At 40.2% G+C, this 16,474-nt stretch overlaps 1 protein-coding gene across 4 annotated transcripts in view; it reads left to right on the forward strand.

The window, feature by feature from the left end:
- Window positions 1–6,712: 6,712 nt before the first annotated feature.
- Window positions 6,713–16,474, forward strand: part of LOC114654424 (inactive tyrosine-protein kinase PRAG1-like) — an 84,077-nt gene continuing 74,315 nt past the window's right edge. For 2 of the 4 annotated variants that reach the window (XM_028804980.2, XM_028804979.2), the window contains exon 1: window positions 6,713–6,911. The gene's annotated coding sequence lies outside the window, so the exon portion shown is untranslated. Of the gene's footprint in view, window positions 6,912–6,975; window positions 7,248–16,474 lie in introns of those variants that run through there. The other 2 variants (XM_051930170.1, XM_028804981.2) reach the window with 2 other exon arrangements.

The raw sequence follows: 16,474 nt of genomic DNA on the forward strand, positions 1-16,474 counted from the left end.
CTTTATATAAGTGGTCAGTAAGTGTGCACGGTATGTCTGGTATATCTGTATCAATCTCATACCACACAGGTTCTATGTGATAGCTTACTACTACTTGGTGTGCATTATTCCCATTGCATCGTCCATCATACCTCAACATATTATAACAACCCAACTGCAACACTATCCCCTGGTTTTTGAGCTGACCAAAGGTCAGGGCCTCTGTGAATGTCTCGCTGGTGGCCACTTACACAAGCTGATAGCAGCAGGAAGATGCAGAATAAAGTGTTTTCTCACAGTTCCATGTGTGCACTGAACTCATGCTGTTTATGTGGATGTTATATAGCCAGCTTTTTCAGGTATTCCCATACCTAATGATAGTCCACGGCTTCTCAAAGAGTGTGTGCCTCTCAGGAACGGACCCAGGGTCGCTATATTGCCCTTGACGGTAACTCCGTCCGCTGGGACATTCAAGGGGTGTGAGGCAACCCAGTCTGCCAAGTCAGAAGCAAGCCATTGTAAGCATGCTCAAGGAGTTCCATCAGTGATAATGCTAAACAATCCTCTGCTCACAGTCATTTTTTCAGTTCTATCCCACTACTGACACCACTCTAACGACTTGGTTGTGAGACATGGAGAAATGGATTCAGCTACCTAATGCCGGACTGCTGGTGTGACTGTAAAAAGGACCTTTGACTTCTTTAGCGATGTCCCTATCACACTTTCAGGACTTCTGCGGTGCCATGTACCCTGAGTTTCTTCATCCAATCGGCCCACATGCACTTGTGCTGACCAACACTGCCTCACTCTGCTCACCTAAGTTCAGAAGCAACCCAACTGCAACACTGTTCCCAGGTTCATGAGCCAACACCAGGCCAGGTTCCACATCCAAGGCTCGATGATAGCCACATACACAGGCTGATAGGCCTCAGCAGCAGGGTAATGCAGAAAAGTGTACTTTCTAATAGTGAAATTTGTGCACAATGATTCACACTGTTCATGGAGCCACTTATATAGTCAGCTTCTCTGGGTATGCCTGCCCTCCCATGATGGTCCACAGCTTCCCAAAGAGTGTGTACCTCTCAGGCCCGGAACCAGTATCACTGCAATACAGTATATATTCATGAAGAGTGAGCTCTGTAAAGCGAATGCATTACATAAGTGAATGTACGAAAGTGGACACCAGCATGGAAAAAATAATTTGCATGACATCAACTTGGTTGAGCTGACAATGAGCTCAGCTCATAACAGATAGTCAACAGTCAGTAGTAAATTGCAGTAAATTCTGAATGAAGCAACAGTTTTTCCAAAATAACATCTTCACTACTTCAGGTCCATGTACCCTGCCCTGGGTAATTCCTTGGAATTAGCTGTCACCTTTACAATATATGACTCTAGAATCTATGGGCTTGACTAGTCGGACTGTAAAGGCATTAGCTGCAAGTTCAGTCACCACCACAGACTCTCCTTTTGAACCTGAACATGTCATGCCAGTAGTCACTACCATAACTGGAGAAATGTGGAAATATTGGACTAATATGTGGCTTTCTGACTAAGGTTTGGTATTGGCACTAGTTTACTTTGTCACTTTCCCATCTCAGACTATTCCAAGTGAAAAAATGAAAATTCAAGCGCTCCGTTTGGAGAGCCATGGAAGCCTTTGTACAGTTTTGATGTTCAGATCAGTACTTAGAATAGCATTTTCCACGTTGAATTAAGGGTCTTCTTCAATGTGTAATAATAACTTACTGTGTGAACTTGAGAGGGTCACTTAATCCACCAGTGCTGTAATAGAAAAATACGGAAACATCGGTAAACTTGTTATTTATAGGTCATGCCAGATTAGTAGTATTGTTCTGATCCAACAACAAGTAAGTTGTTGACTGGCAGAAGGTTGCTGATAAAACACCCCACACTACCGCTCTGTGTGACCCTCATGGACTTAACCTGCAAGTACTTATACAATAAAAATTAAATATACTATCAAATTGTCATCTTTATATATAATACGCTACCGTGGCTGTTTGTTTGTCTGTCCACGGTTTTAAATCACTTGTAGCTCGCAAACTGTTTGACCTATTGACCTGAAATTTGGTACACATATACTATGTGACGTCTACTATCCGCTTTCGGGGTGATGATTGACCTCCAAGGGTATTCCTCTTTTTATTTTTTTAATGTTAGAATCAACTCTCGGCAGCGGCCGTATGGCGCATGCATACAGGTGCCGTTCTCATCCCTACCACCTTCACCGTCACTTCCCCTACCTCTTCATATCTTAAATAATTGTTGAGGCAGATTGAAGACTTAAGTGCCAGCTTAAGTGAAAAATTAAGGAAAATGTACTAAGTAATTGCAACACAAACACTGACTTCATCAGTTTTAACGCGAAAAAGATGTAGACGAAAGAAGAGAAGAAGTGGGTGGAGAAAAGAAGAGCTGCTCAGGAAGCAGCAAGCACATCAACCTCTGAGCAAACAAATGTTAAACGTACAGAGAAAAAGTATGAAACTAGGAATGCTCAAGTCAAGTGCAGTGCACCTTTACTGGTTTATAAATAATGTTGCATAAAGCACTCGCAAAGAAAGACATACATAGTACACATGAGCAATCTGGGGTAAGATAATTATTTCACATCTTATCTCTGAACTCTAGGAACAAACTGAAGTTCACAGAGAAACCCCACAATGATTTGTGTTGATTGGCAAAATTCGCCTTCACCTAAGTGTTTTTTGCTTGGTTCGCCAGCGACCTTATCACAGTGGTTAGCATTGCTATCTCACAGCTCAGGTCACATTTTTGGCCACAATAATCGGTCCAGCATAGCTGGCAGATGTTTTTCTAGCCCTCAGACACTCTTAAAAGATCCCTGGACCATTATTGTTCACTCAAAACTAGATCAGTTTCTCCTTTCCCATTGACTTCCGTACATTCTTCCAAAATTCCCAAACCTGTCTGTGATTTTGTCAAACTTGGCATGAAGCAAATTGAGCAGGGTTCACTCATCACTAACTTAGCACACTAGAGCAGGGTTTTTCAAATTGGAGGCCAACCATGTTGCACTTTTGGGTCCGCAGCAGCCCTGCCGAGGTTGATGAAATCAAATCTTTAAAGATTGTCTTTAGATTATCTCCTGCAGTTTTTTAATAGGTATAACTGAAAATGTTCTTCAGTTGTTGCTTTAAGGTATTCCTATATTAATGTAGTTATCTGAACAAGAGCTGCAGGTTCACAAGCAGCACTCAGATGATATATGGGGGATTCACACACATAAAAAACAAAGCTGGAAAAATATGGTCCTTAAAAAAACAGCAGCTGAACCCATGTCTCAGGGCTTGGCTCCACTTCAGTTCCACCACCCCACTCTGTCACCCAGTGCTCCTGCTATGAGACTTCACTCCCATCCCACATATCATGCCCCCTGCCCACTCCAAATCAAGGTGTCTCTCTACACATGATGTCTAACCCCACCTTCTCACTGTACACCTCTTTTAGTCAATCCAGCCAGAATTGAGACTTCCCACACATCAAAACTGAGGAATTTCTGTGAAAACGAGCATCTTAACAGGTGAGTGCTGTCGTTCTTATCGCCTCCACTCCTCAACCAGACATTTCCCCAACAATTGTGTGCCTCTCTCTCATTTCCAACCTGTCAACGTTACAAAATTTTTAGTTTTGGTAAAAACAAGTTATAAAAAGTGTCAGACTAATGCAGAAGAATATACAATGATGAACAATGACAATTATTAATAATAAAATAAATATTTAACATTATTATTATGTTTACTAATATTAATCAACAGTGTGCATTGGAAAGGTGCTTCAGTATATAAATAAAAATTATTACTATTAGTGAAAAACTTTTGTTTTGGATAGAGTTGTCAGTGTTCAGGAACCTTCATCTTCCTTAAAAATAAACACAGGAATAGACTGAAGTTACAAGCAGAACAGTGTATCCAAGATGCAGACTCAGCCTGCACATTGACTTGGAGTTATTGTGCTCTTTTTGTGACCCTAGACTTCCCCCACATTATCCAAGCGCGGCCCTTTGGGATTACAGAGCGCACGCTACATGAGTTACATAAATGGCACCCCCTCAGTGTGCAGAACATGTGCCCCTTAACTTTCAGAAATGGCACCCTACACTCTTAAAAAAATGTGCCAGAGAGGTTCTCCAGAATGATGCCTTAGGAGAAACGTTTTTTGGTTTCCAAAAAAATATCCACATGAAGGTTCCTGAAAGAACTTTTATTTATTTATTTGTTCTTTATTTTGCCTTATACAATTTCTTGTATTAGAAATTTGTTAGTTTTCGCATACCCCTTGGGGTCAGAGCACAGGGTCAGCCATTGTACAAGCGCCCCTGGAGCAATTACAGGTTAAGGGCCTAGCAGAGTAGCATCTCTTTTTTTGGCAGTGACAGGGATTTGAACCAGCAACCTTCCGGATACCAGCACAAATCCTTAGCCTCAGAGCCACCACTCCACCTGTAAACCTGTAAAAGGCTCCTAAATAACCATGAATAAATGATAACAGACTTGTGAAATATCAATGAGTTCCTAATTTTTTGCTGCATATAATAACACAGACTAGGTTTAGGTTTTCTTAATCTGTTAGTATCCTGCTGTTACTGTACTATACATTAAAGATTTTTATGTTAGTAACCTTTTCAAAGTCTAAAGAACTAATTTTTTTATCTAACAAACCCATCCTCAGAATGAAATGGTGCTTTGCTTAAGCAAGGAGGAACCACACACCCAATAAGGTACCATTAAAGATCCATTATTTTTAAGAGTGTAGGCGGCTGCATATGTCACCAAATGGAGTGATCATCTCTGCCTGAAGTACTAGGTAACTTGTGAATACAGTTGTACTTTTGATCTGAATTCACAAGTAAAGGCTATGCCACATTACATGACTTTTAAGCAGTTTTCAGTCGCAGTCTTCATTTACATAATCTTAGGGACTTGAGCACAGTCAGCGGCACGCTCGCGTGAAGGCAATTGCCAAATGTGAAATACCCAAAAATTCACACCATCTAGTCTGCAAGTCACTCTGATAAAAGTAAACAGATTTGATTTTATCTTTAGTTATAAGGGTGGGCTCTGTGTGTATGGGAGCTGACAACCAATGAATGCTCGTTTTGAAGTAAAACACATAGAATGTAGAGACAAGGAATAAGAAAAACACGTTTTGAACCTCACAAACAGAAAAAAGGATCATCTTTCTGATGTCTTGTGTTTCACGCCTTAAAGTTAACTCGTGTTACCTGTTAACCCTTTGTACAGCTCTTGCCCTGTCAGGCAGCACATTATTGGCTGTCACAAAAATGGGCGAGCAGTACTGTGCTGAAAGGTCAGCACTCAGTCGTTAAATGTGATAGTTGTTTAAACTGACATGGCCCAGTAATGAGATCGGTGACTGTGTTTAGCAAATATAACATACCCCACAACTAGAAGCCATGTAATGTGACATTGGCTTAATTGTATAGTTTTTGTAAATGAGAATTAAGGAAATTTTAGGCTTCATCCATCCATTATCCAACCCGCTGAATCCAAACACAGGGTCACAGGGGTGTGCTGAAGCCAATCCCAGGGCACGAACCAATCCTGGGCAGGGTGCCAACCCACCGCAGGACACACACAAACGCCAATTTAGTGCCCGGAGGAAACCCACACAGACACGGGGAGAACATGCACACTCCACACAGGGAGGACCCAGGAAGCGAACCCGGGTCTCCTAACTGCGAGGCAGCAGCATTACCACTGTGCCACCGTGCCGCCCAATTTTAGGCTTTCTATCTATTATTCCATGTCAAACCACTATTCATACATAAAAATAATCAAAAAATGATTTTCCTTATGTAAGAAAATAAACAAAAAACACAACCACACAAAAATATCAGTAATCACTTATTAAAATCCCAAAGTACAATATCGGGGTGGAGGATTGAAGAAACAACACCTTTAGTGGTTTGTGTCTAGTAACAGTTCAGTACTTAACAATTTAAGACAGAGCAAATGCTGGTAATTAAGAAACATGAAATTAATGGATGGTGCATGTCAAGAAAAAAGGCTGAGAACCCCAGACCTTGCGATGTCACACAACGTTTGATCACATATGTGTCAGCAGTGTGCAGTTGTTAAGCATTACCTTTCATTATTAGGTCTGCTATTAGCCAAACTCTTACCGCTGTGTGACTACTATTGGCAATAGCCAAGTATCCAAGATTATGATCTACTTTGCAGCATTAGTGGGGGGTCCTGATCAGATGGTATAACATTTTGGGGAACAATTGCTTGGGAAGCCCCTACACAAGGGCACTACAGACCTGAATTAAACTTGGTGCCCATGGGCAATGAGGCTATGACCCACTGTACTTCCCTCATTTGAGATATTTATGAAAAGTGTTCACTGGCAGAATCTTGTGAATGAATGAAATTAAACAAATAACGTCTTGTAATTGCAACGTCGGTTATTATCCGTTTCTACCAATTTAATTAAGTCACGAATAGGTGGGTTATCCGGCATTCTTTTCAATGGCACCTTTAAATGTTATTCCTTATCCTTTGAAGACCCTTTATTTACTGTCTGATAGTTTACTGTGTGTGGCAGCTGTCGTTCCGGTATGTATGAGTTGCTTGAGTGCGAAGCGAAATATGCGCCTCTTCCAGCTCGGCGCGGGCACACTGTGAGCTGTCGGCTTTGTGCACGTGAACGCTGCGCGGCCACTGAAGGAGTGTCTCTCCTTGTAGATCGCAGAGGTGCTGCCTGCCAGTGTTATCGAGGCTTTCAGTGCTGCGCAATGTGACGCGAAGCAGGCAGAGCAGCACCATCGTGCGCGCTGCAGCCCGCTTCCAGGAAACTTTTCGGAGGAGTTCCACCAACACGTTATTGGATATGCTGTACACTGCGGATGTGCCCAACTTCAGGTCAGTTAGTAAGCCGTACTTCATCTTACCGGTGTTTAAAAAAAGGAGGAGGAGGAAGAGGTGAAGGACGGCGGCGGCTAGGAGGAAAGGGGGAGGACTGCGGCAGTCCCCTTCCTTGCTGTCGGGGCAGAAGCAGAAAAAGCATCCGAGGTGCTGAGCTGTGTCAGTGAAACATGAAAGCAGAGCATGTGCGAAACAGCTCCATGCTACCTTTACTGCTCGGAAAGAGGCTTCACACACTCGCGGCGCTGAGGCGGCTGGTGACTGCAGCGTCTTCTTAATTTGCCGGGGCATGCCTACCTCAGGAAATTATTTGTGTGAATAAAAGTGGGCAAGGTGAGGAGACGCGAATGACAAAGAGGACTCTTACGGGAGGAGTTCACGCCAATGCAAGCCAGTTTTCTGATGGCCTCGAGATCGCTTTAATTTTGTACTTAATGCACTCGACACTGGGATTTTTTTGTGACACTGAAGTTGGGGGTTTGAGTTCAGAAAATCAAGTACCGCAGCAGTGAGATCCAAGTGGTAAAAGCGACGGTGAGGCTTATGGCATTTTACCTGTTTATTTGTTGGCGCAACGTTTTATAACCCAAAAACATGTCCGTTTACTTTTGGACATGCTACGAGATGTAATGGTTGAGATCAGGCAGCCGCTCGGAAACCGTGCCTTAAGAAGAGCACAACACATAAATAAATGTTCCGTGAGTTAACTGTTGGTGCGGGTGCTGCTATTGTACCGGGCGCAACGCTTTTTTATGGAATGGCGTGTTCAGTTGCTTTCTTTGAATGAGTTTGTCACGTAGTAAACACATAGAACGCTGACGCGTAGATTGGTCGAGTGTGTGTGTGTGTGTGTGTGAGAGAGAGTGAGGACACAACTACTGCCGAAGTTTTCAACTTCTGTCCGCGTACTTCAAGCACGTACAGTATATGCTAACTGTAGTGTGTGCCTGTATACGTGCTAACATAAATAATATTTATGCATGTTCATTTTAAATGTATAATTTATACCTTTAGTACTAGGGTGCTGTACCGTGTTAGCCATTATGAATGTAGAGAAAATCCAAGCAAAATGACACCTTTTATTGGCTAACTAGAAAGATTACAATATGCAAGCTTTCGAGGCAACTCAGGCCCCTTCTTCAGGCAAGATGTAATTTATACCTTAAAATATACGTTTTGTGTGTATTTGCAAAGACAAGCTCGTATGTATATAATTGTGTATGCATATGGAAGTAATATTCGTATGTCTATACTTGTATTTTTTATAGTTTATAATGTATTCGTCTAAGTCTCAATAAAATATTGTGCTTTTTTGTGTAAAGTTTGTATGAATAAACCAATGCATGCAAGCTACTAAAGGCATGTATGTTACTATAAACGTGTTCTGAGGATTTCCACGTTTGAATGTGTTTTATGTGTGTAATGCAGGCACCGTTTACATAAGCCAGGCAGCATTTGTAAGATGTGTACCAGTTTGTAGGAAAACACGAGTGACCTGACAAAAACTAATTTAGTTTGCTTTTAATGGGATTCAGATTAAACTTTTAGGCATTACAGAATATCAGAATCATTAAACAAACCATAGCAATAAAGGAAATAAGATGGTTCTGTTCAAAAGTTTGTTGAGTTTTTAGTTCTTGGTGCATTGCCTCAATGATGGTTTACAGTGTTTTGTGATAGTTGTGAATGAGATCCTTTATTTTCTCAGGTGATAAAGCTGCCCATTCTTCTTTGTGAAAAGCCTCCAGGTCCTGTGAATTCTTTGGTTGTCTTGCATTAACTACATGTTTGAGATCTTCCCAAAGTGGATGTGTGATGTTGAGGTCAGGAGACTGTGATGGATACTCTAAATCCTTCGATTTTTCCCGCTAAAGCCACTGAAGTTTGACTTGGCCTTATGTTTCAAGTCATTGTCTTGTTGGAAAGTCCAAGTGTGCCCCACACGCAGCTTATGGGCTGAAGAATGCAGATTTTCCTCCCAAAATTTTCTGGTAACATGCTGCATTCATCACACCATCAGTTTTGACTGTATTTGTAAATGTATATGTATGTTTACATATGTGCAACTGCATGTAACGTGGCTGTGAAGTGTGCTTATATATTCAAAGGTCTGTGTACTTGTGTGTGAGTGCATATATATATATATATATATATATATATATATATATATATATATGTTTGTGTGTGTGTGTATATGTATGTATGCATGCAGGTTTGTTTACATCTCTGCATGTTTATAAATACATGTACTACATATCAGTGCTAAAACAAAAAGTACTCTCTCATTCTGTGGGCCTTGTTACAAAATAGTAGTAATCAAAATAAGTAGAAATAATTAATTATAAAGGCAAAAAGATCAGAATAAAAGGACTCCAAAAATGACTTTATGATTTTTAATTCTTTTGAACATATACCTTTGCTAACGTTTTATTTCACTGTTTGTATTTATTGTACATTGTCCTCTGAGTCATCTGGTGATTGCTAGAAAGAAAGAATTTAAGTATTCTATTTATACAGAAATTTACAGCCATGGTATAGATAGATAGATACTTTATTAATCCCAATGGGAAATTCACAATTTGGCTCCACAATTCACAAGTATATGCAGTGACTTTCAGAAATTGCATTTGGTGTTGATCAAGTATATTCAGCACAATGTTTTTGGGAAGGGATAGCAATCTTTCTAGAGATCCTTCTATTTATCTTTTAGCTGTGAACAGATAGTAACCAGTAAGACTTGCATGCATTTCTGAGAATGCTGGCTCGGTGTTGCAGTGTGAATACAGTAGTTGAAAACACAGACGCTAATCGCACTCTGATTGGTTTGTGCTTATTATGTAGCTCTTACTTGATTGGATCCTCCTCGTTACATCATCTCACTTCCTGGTTGGTCACCCTTCACGGAAGAAAACCATATTCCAACATAGTGGAAAAATAACAGTTGCTTTCCGTGAGGCTTGTTGTGCTGCTTACTTGTATGCATCTAAGTTGCATTTTGTAAAGTTTGATTGCTACATACAAGTGTAAAAAGAATGTTCTTGTCACTACAGTTCTGCCTTAAATCCCATGGCCAACAATGTTACCATCCCTTCAAGGATTTTTCTGCCAATGCGTGCATGCCCAGTGTAGGAGAACAGTTAAGTCATATTTGGTTGTTTTAGTGTGGACAGAGATACTTTTATAAGTGATGTGAAAACACTAGTGTGGAAGGAGATCACTTTTGTTTGAACATGCTGGTTTTAAATGAAACCATAGTAGTGTGTGAAGTAACCATTTGGGGGAGTTGTGCAGCCACTCTTGTTTACTTTAAATAGCTTTCGTCACAAATAGCACTATCACAAAGCAAGTGCATAGATAATAAATGAAAAATGTATATTTTTAACTTTTAAAATAAGCCTAAGAACAAGCAACCAAACATAAGGACAGGCAGTTTTCAAAGGTCCCGGTTACATTTTAGAGTAGTATGCCTGTTCTTGCCGTTTGACATAACAGCTGTTTTTTAAAGTGACAGCGGTGCTGTTTTTCTGGTAAATGCACACGCTCCTTGTTATTTTTAAATCATTCAATACCACTTTTGTTGTGTTTTGCCCCTTTGCAGCTGTCCATATTGATAATATGCTTGACTTAACTTACCATGTTAACGTCAGAGTAGGCCAGTAAGAAGCTACTTTAATATCCACGGGAAAACACTTTGACAACATTCTCTAGTAAATCTGTATCAATGCTTATGAAAACTTGCCAATCTTTTACTCCTTCCGTAATTTGAATTTAAATGGTGACGTTAATTAGAACTGGTAACAAAGCAAGCAGGGAGGTGGTTACATCCGATGTGGACTTTGTTCCTTCTGTTATTGCCTATAGTTGTGATAGTAAAAGCATTGACAAAATTAAAGAGAAACCTTGTACTGCTGATCTAAATGTGTGACATTGTATATTTGCTAGTCAAACATTCTGGAAGTTCTTGACTTATGTCACTTCCTCAGCATATTATTTTTAAAAAAATCATGTTTGTGAAACAGAGAGGCGGAAATGTTCTCCTTGCTTTTTTTCATTCATAATTTTACAGTCTCCCGCTGAGACTCCCTGTTGTGGCTTTATGGTGCCAGCATTCCACTTTAATCACTTTCTGCTATTATGGATGGCCAGCACTGCGATCAGGCTCTGAAGGCCTAATTAATATTTTATAGAGTAGGTAAAGTACGCTTTTATAATTAAAAAGAAAAAAGGGACTTATCTATATTGAGGCTGTTAGCAGCCCAAGAGCTGCAAGAGGGCGAGGGCACTGTATTGTGTTTGACTTTCAGGTACTGTTTGCTGAGCACCTGAGCCAAGCATTTTAAGAAGGCATCCAGGCCAAGGACTAGCCAGCAGTATGCATACAATTGAGTGGGGCTTTGAAATGTTTGTGTGCCTTTGTATATTTGGTCAAAACAGCTAGTTTAGGAGTCCTGCAAAAAAGATGGTGGTATGCACATGTGCAGCAAGGCACATTTTAGTTAGCATTGAAATAAACCAAATGATATCCATGGTTTTGAATGGAGATAATACTTTACTGCTGCGGTGGGCTGGCAACCTGCCCGGGGATTTGTTCCTGCCTTGTGCCCTGTGCTGGCTGGGATTGGCTCCAGCAGACCCCCGTGACCCAGTGTTAGGATATAGCGGGTTGGACGATGACTGACTGAATAATACTTTACTGAAGCACATTACAAACTGCTGTTGAGTGGTATTTCCTCATTTGGGAGCATTTGGGGGGGGGGGGGGGTGCACTTTTCAATGATGAAATCAATAAGGCAGCAGCTCTAAAAAGAAATCTTATCAGCATTGATTAAACGTTTAGACTTTACGTGTATATTTGTGTTTGCCTTGGCTGTTTTTCCTTCAAAACGTTCAGCCTCTTTAAAGCATCTTTCTTGACGTGTTATTCGTTTGGGACAAGATTAGTGAAAGAATAGAAAATGAAGGTTGTTTTGTATGTGTTTTTTCCCGTGGTAAGATAAGGTTGAATAGTAGACACAAGATGTTAAAGTTTCTCTCACTAAAAAATGTGCCCTGCCTGCAATCAGGAATGCAGTAGGATCCTCAAGTTTATACAGAAACACAATGCTAAAGAATTCCACAGCTACAGACCGCAGAATACAAATCTGTAAGCTTTCCAGGGAGAAATTGTTTCTTGCTTTGTGAAAGTGTCATAGTGCTTTGTTTTCAGGCACAACAAAGCACCAACCTGCCAACATAATGGGTACATGACCTGGCAACATCTTGCTTTGTTTGAAATTGTGTTTGTTTTTTTAGTACCATTTTTCACCCAGCATACACAAAGATGAAGTCATTTTGTCTGTCTGAAGTCTGTAGACACCATTTTTTGGCAGTTATGTATACACTGATTATACTGACAATGTATCTTTCTTGTTTGGATTCCTGGATATTTGATTGGGATTTTTTTTGTTTTTTGTGTTCTAAATAAATAGTGTGCGGTACTTGGTGCTGGTGCCTTTTGGATAGAGAGCTTGCTGATGTAGTCTGTCCATCTTTGGCATATGCTGTCATTATTTATGTGTCTGTGGCGCTTCCTCCATGTACTCTTGTTTTCCTTCCCTGTTCCTAAAAACGTGCAACTTAGGCAATTTGGCAATTTTGAATTGGGTCCATACAGGTGCAAGTGGGCCAGGAAATTAATTGGTACACTTTCCAGGCCTGGTTCTTGCCTTGCATCTGGTATTGTTGGAAGCTCTGTCACCCCACTCATGCCACCCTCTGTTAAACAAACATGAGTGAAGCAGTTTTGAAAATTTGATGTTATCTTATTGAAATACTGTGGGGGAAAATCTAATGTTAGACTTTTTGTTTTGAAGAAAAGTACTAGTTCATAATTGCAATTACTGTATTTATATAGTGCCTTTCATAAAGTAGGCGGCATGGTGGCGCAGTGGTAGCGCTGCTGCCTCACAGTAAGGAGACCTGGGTTCGCTTCCCAGGTCCTCCCTGCGTGGAGTTTGCGTGTCCTCCCCGTGTCTGCGTGGGTTTCCTCAGGGATGCTCCAGTTTCCTCCCACAGTCCAAAGACATGCAGGTTAGGTGCATTAGCGATCCTAAATTGTGCTTGGTGTGTGTGTGTGTACCATGTGGTGGGCTGGCGCCCTGCCCGGGGTTTGCTCCTGCCTTGTGCCCTGTGCTGGCTGTGATTGGCTTCAGCAGACCCCCGTGACCCTGTGTTAGGATATAGCGGATTGGAAAATGACTGACTGACTAACTTTCATAAAGTTCACTGTCACACCCGCTCTACAAAGTTAACAATACATTTTAACACGCATTGCAGTGCAAAATAATTTAAGTGCAAAAATAATCTTGAGCATGCATTTAGAGCACTGTAGGAAGCGGCATATACAGTATACTGATAGAATTTAAAGTAAAATAGTGAATGTGTACCCTGTAATGTATGGATCTTCTGTCGGGTCCAGGGTTAATTCTTGTCATGTTGACAAAGACACATTATGGATCCCTGCACCCATCTTGGATAAAGTGACTTTAGAACATGGATGGATTAAAAAAGTATTAAGAAAAAGCGCTTTGTAGGAATATACTGTACATCCTACAGTACCTGAACATGGAATTCAAGCCTGAAATGCAATTGCATGCATTTGTTATTTAAAAATGCTTTACACCAAGGCAATTTACAAATCGTAGGTGAGGGAATGCAAATACAAGGGGAAAAAATCCAACCCTGTGTTTATGTTGCCTTACCTTATGCCTGGACTTTTATATGAAACACATTTTTGTTCAATTTTAATTGTTTTTTTTTTCTTTTCTAAAATAAATGTAGGTCTAATCACTGCTTAAGAATTTGTATGGATATGGTATTGACATTTAATAGAGGTGTGAGTTAGTGTGCCCTGCAAGGAAGACTAATGTACCCATTCAGCAGCACTGAGAATTCACGAAACTGACTTGGGTCTTCAGTTCCCAGACTCACACTGTGTGAAGTCAATACAAGCTGCAAGTTCTGGTATCAGTGTGATTATATGTTTTGAAATTTTGCTGACAAAAAATGAGGTATTACAAGCAAAAACAATAAAGGAGGTAGTTTCTGTACCCTAAGTAGCAACTAATGACCATTTCATAAATCCTCATTCATATTTGCCTGTATATTTCTTCTTGAATTCAATTTTTTTATTGAAGCACTAAGTGTAGTGTCCTTTTGAATGCATTTTGCACACAAAAGTGCAGATTACACTAAACAAACCTGATTCAGACAAACAAAACAACAGTTTAAAAAGTGTATTCAGAGCAGTCCACTCATAGTTGCATTACATTAATTATAGTTTATTTGCCCCGTTGACAGGACAAACTGAAAACAGCAAGTGACAATGACGTCACTTTATGCTTGTTAAAGGTGTTCTCAGGTTGGATCAGGTTCCTGGAATCTTTATAAAAAAAAAAAAAAAAGTTAAGGTAACTAAATCAAGAACCAAGCTGGTTTGAGCCATAATAGGAAAGCCAATTTAGGATGACATTTTTGTTATTCAATGACTGGTTAATTTTCCACTCCTCCATCTATGCATCCATAATAATAATAATTGCATTTATATAGCACGTTTTAAACTTACTCAAAGTGCTTTACATAGACAGTGGGAACCACTTCAGCCACCCCTAAATTGTAGTATTCACCTGGATGATGCATTGGCAGCCATTAATGCGCAAATATGCTCCTCACACAATAAAGAACAGAGAATGATTAGGGGTCCAGAATGACCAAACTGTGGCCAGTTTAGCCAAGACACGGAGAAATGCCCTACTACTCTTTTTGAAAAATAGTCAGGGATCTTTTATGACCACAGAGAGTCAGGACCTTGGTTTAACATGTCAATTGAAGGGTGGCACCAATTTTTACAGCACAGTGTGCCCATCACTGCATTTGGAACATTGGGATCCGCACACAGACCACAGGGTAAGGATCCCCTAATCAAACCTGTTTCATGCAGCTAAGGCTCAGGCAGCATTTGGTACAAGACAGGAATAGAGTGCCATTCCATTAATTTAGTTAAAAGTTTGATTGTAGTTTTTTTTTTTTAAAGCAATCATATTAGTGCAGCATGTAGGCTCTGTTGTCTCAGCATTGGTACCAGTTGTTATGGAATCTTGGTTTTAAATATATTATACATTAATTTATTCATTAATTCATTCATTTATTTATCTGTACAGCAGTTAAATGTAGTCAACAACTTCTTTAGGTTAGCCAGTTATTTGCCTTGTTCTTTAGGGGGACTGAGAACATAAAAGCGGGAATTGACTCCCAGGATTTAGAGTAATTCTGAAGCCAAGCTAGCGGAAACAAGGAAATAAAACAATTCAGTGTATGTTGTGTTCATCTTAACAGTACAACTCAACTTCCAATTGGATGAAATGAAAATCAGCAGTCATACGTGTCTCAGTTGGTGCAAAAACTGGAATCAAAACGGAAAAAGAAAAAAAATTAAGATGTCCATGAGGCTGGCATCAGTCTATAATTAACTTTCGGAAATATAAATAAAAGGAATGAAAAGTCCTTAGTACCATCCACAGTTAATTAATTAGGTAGATAATAAACAGAAATGCAAGTTGCTGGGTCTATTTCATTGGCCGAAGTACTTGCAGTACCAATTACATTCCTCAAGTCACCCTTTCTTTTCTCTCAATAATTAGTTGAGCACATCTCTCCAAATAACATCTTACCATACTCTGAAATTCTATTTTTGATTAAGTGGGGCTGCCTGTGATGAAGATTGGAAAAGTCTAGTCCATGGCTTGCGTGTGAGCCGATTCATGTAAATATGTACATAACAGCATAGGAAATTTGACAAATGAGAGAAGACCATTCTGTCGTTCAGGCTCATTTGTTTAGCTTATAGCTAAGCTTTCCCAGTTTCTCTTTCACATATTTCTTAAAGGTTGTCAATCTTTCTGCTTCAACTTCATATCTCAGTAGTTTGCTGCAGATTCCCACAACTCTTTGTGTAAAGAAGTGCTTCCTGGTTTCAGTCCTAAATGCATTTCTTCTTTATTTCCACTGCTGTTCTCGTGTATGTGATTCACCATTTAGTTGAAGGAATACTGCCGAATCTGTTTTATCAATGCCTTTGGGAATTTTGAAGACCTGGATTAGGTCACAATGCAATCTTTGCTCAAGGCTAAACAGGTTTAATTCTCTCGAGTCACTCAGAGTAGGTCATGTCCTTGCGTCCGGAGCTGCACTTGGTTGTCTGTAGGTGCATTAATATTCTTATTATTATATTTAGACACGTTGAGGCTTTGGTTTGGAAGTGCCAAGGCCACCTTATGTACCCTAAGTTCTTGTCTATAAGCCGGACTCATGTATAAGCCGGAGACCAAAAATCATACGAATTTTTAAAATAAAATCTTATCATAGATAAGCCGGACTCATGGATAAGCCGAACGTACTATAACCTATAACTAATAGAAGGGAGGGAGGTCAGTGGTCTCACTCGCACCCATTTCATTTCTTTAAGGGGGGAGAGAGTGTGAGATATTGGCGTCTCTCTCACTCCCCGCATGGCGCGGTTGGAG

Source organism: Erpetoichthys calabaricus, chromosome 7 (assembly GCF_900747795.2).
Source record: "Erpetoichthys calabaricus chromosome 7, fErpCal1.3, whole genome shotgun sequence".
Taxonomy (NCBI): Eukaryota; Metazoa; Chordata; class Cladistia; order Polypteriformes; family Polypteridae; genus Erpetoichthys; species Erpetoichthys calabaricus.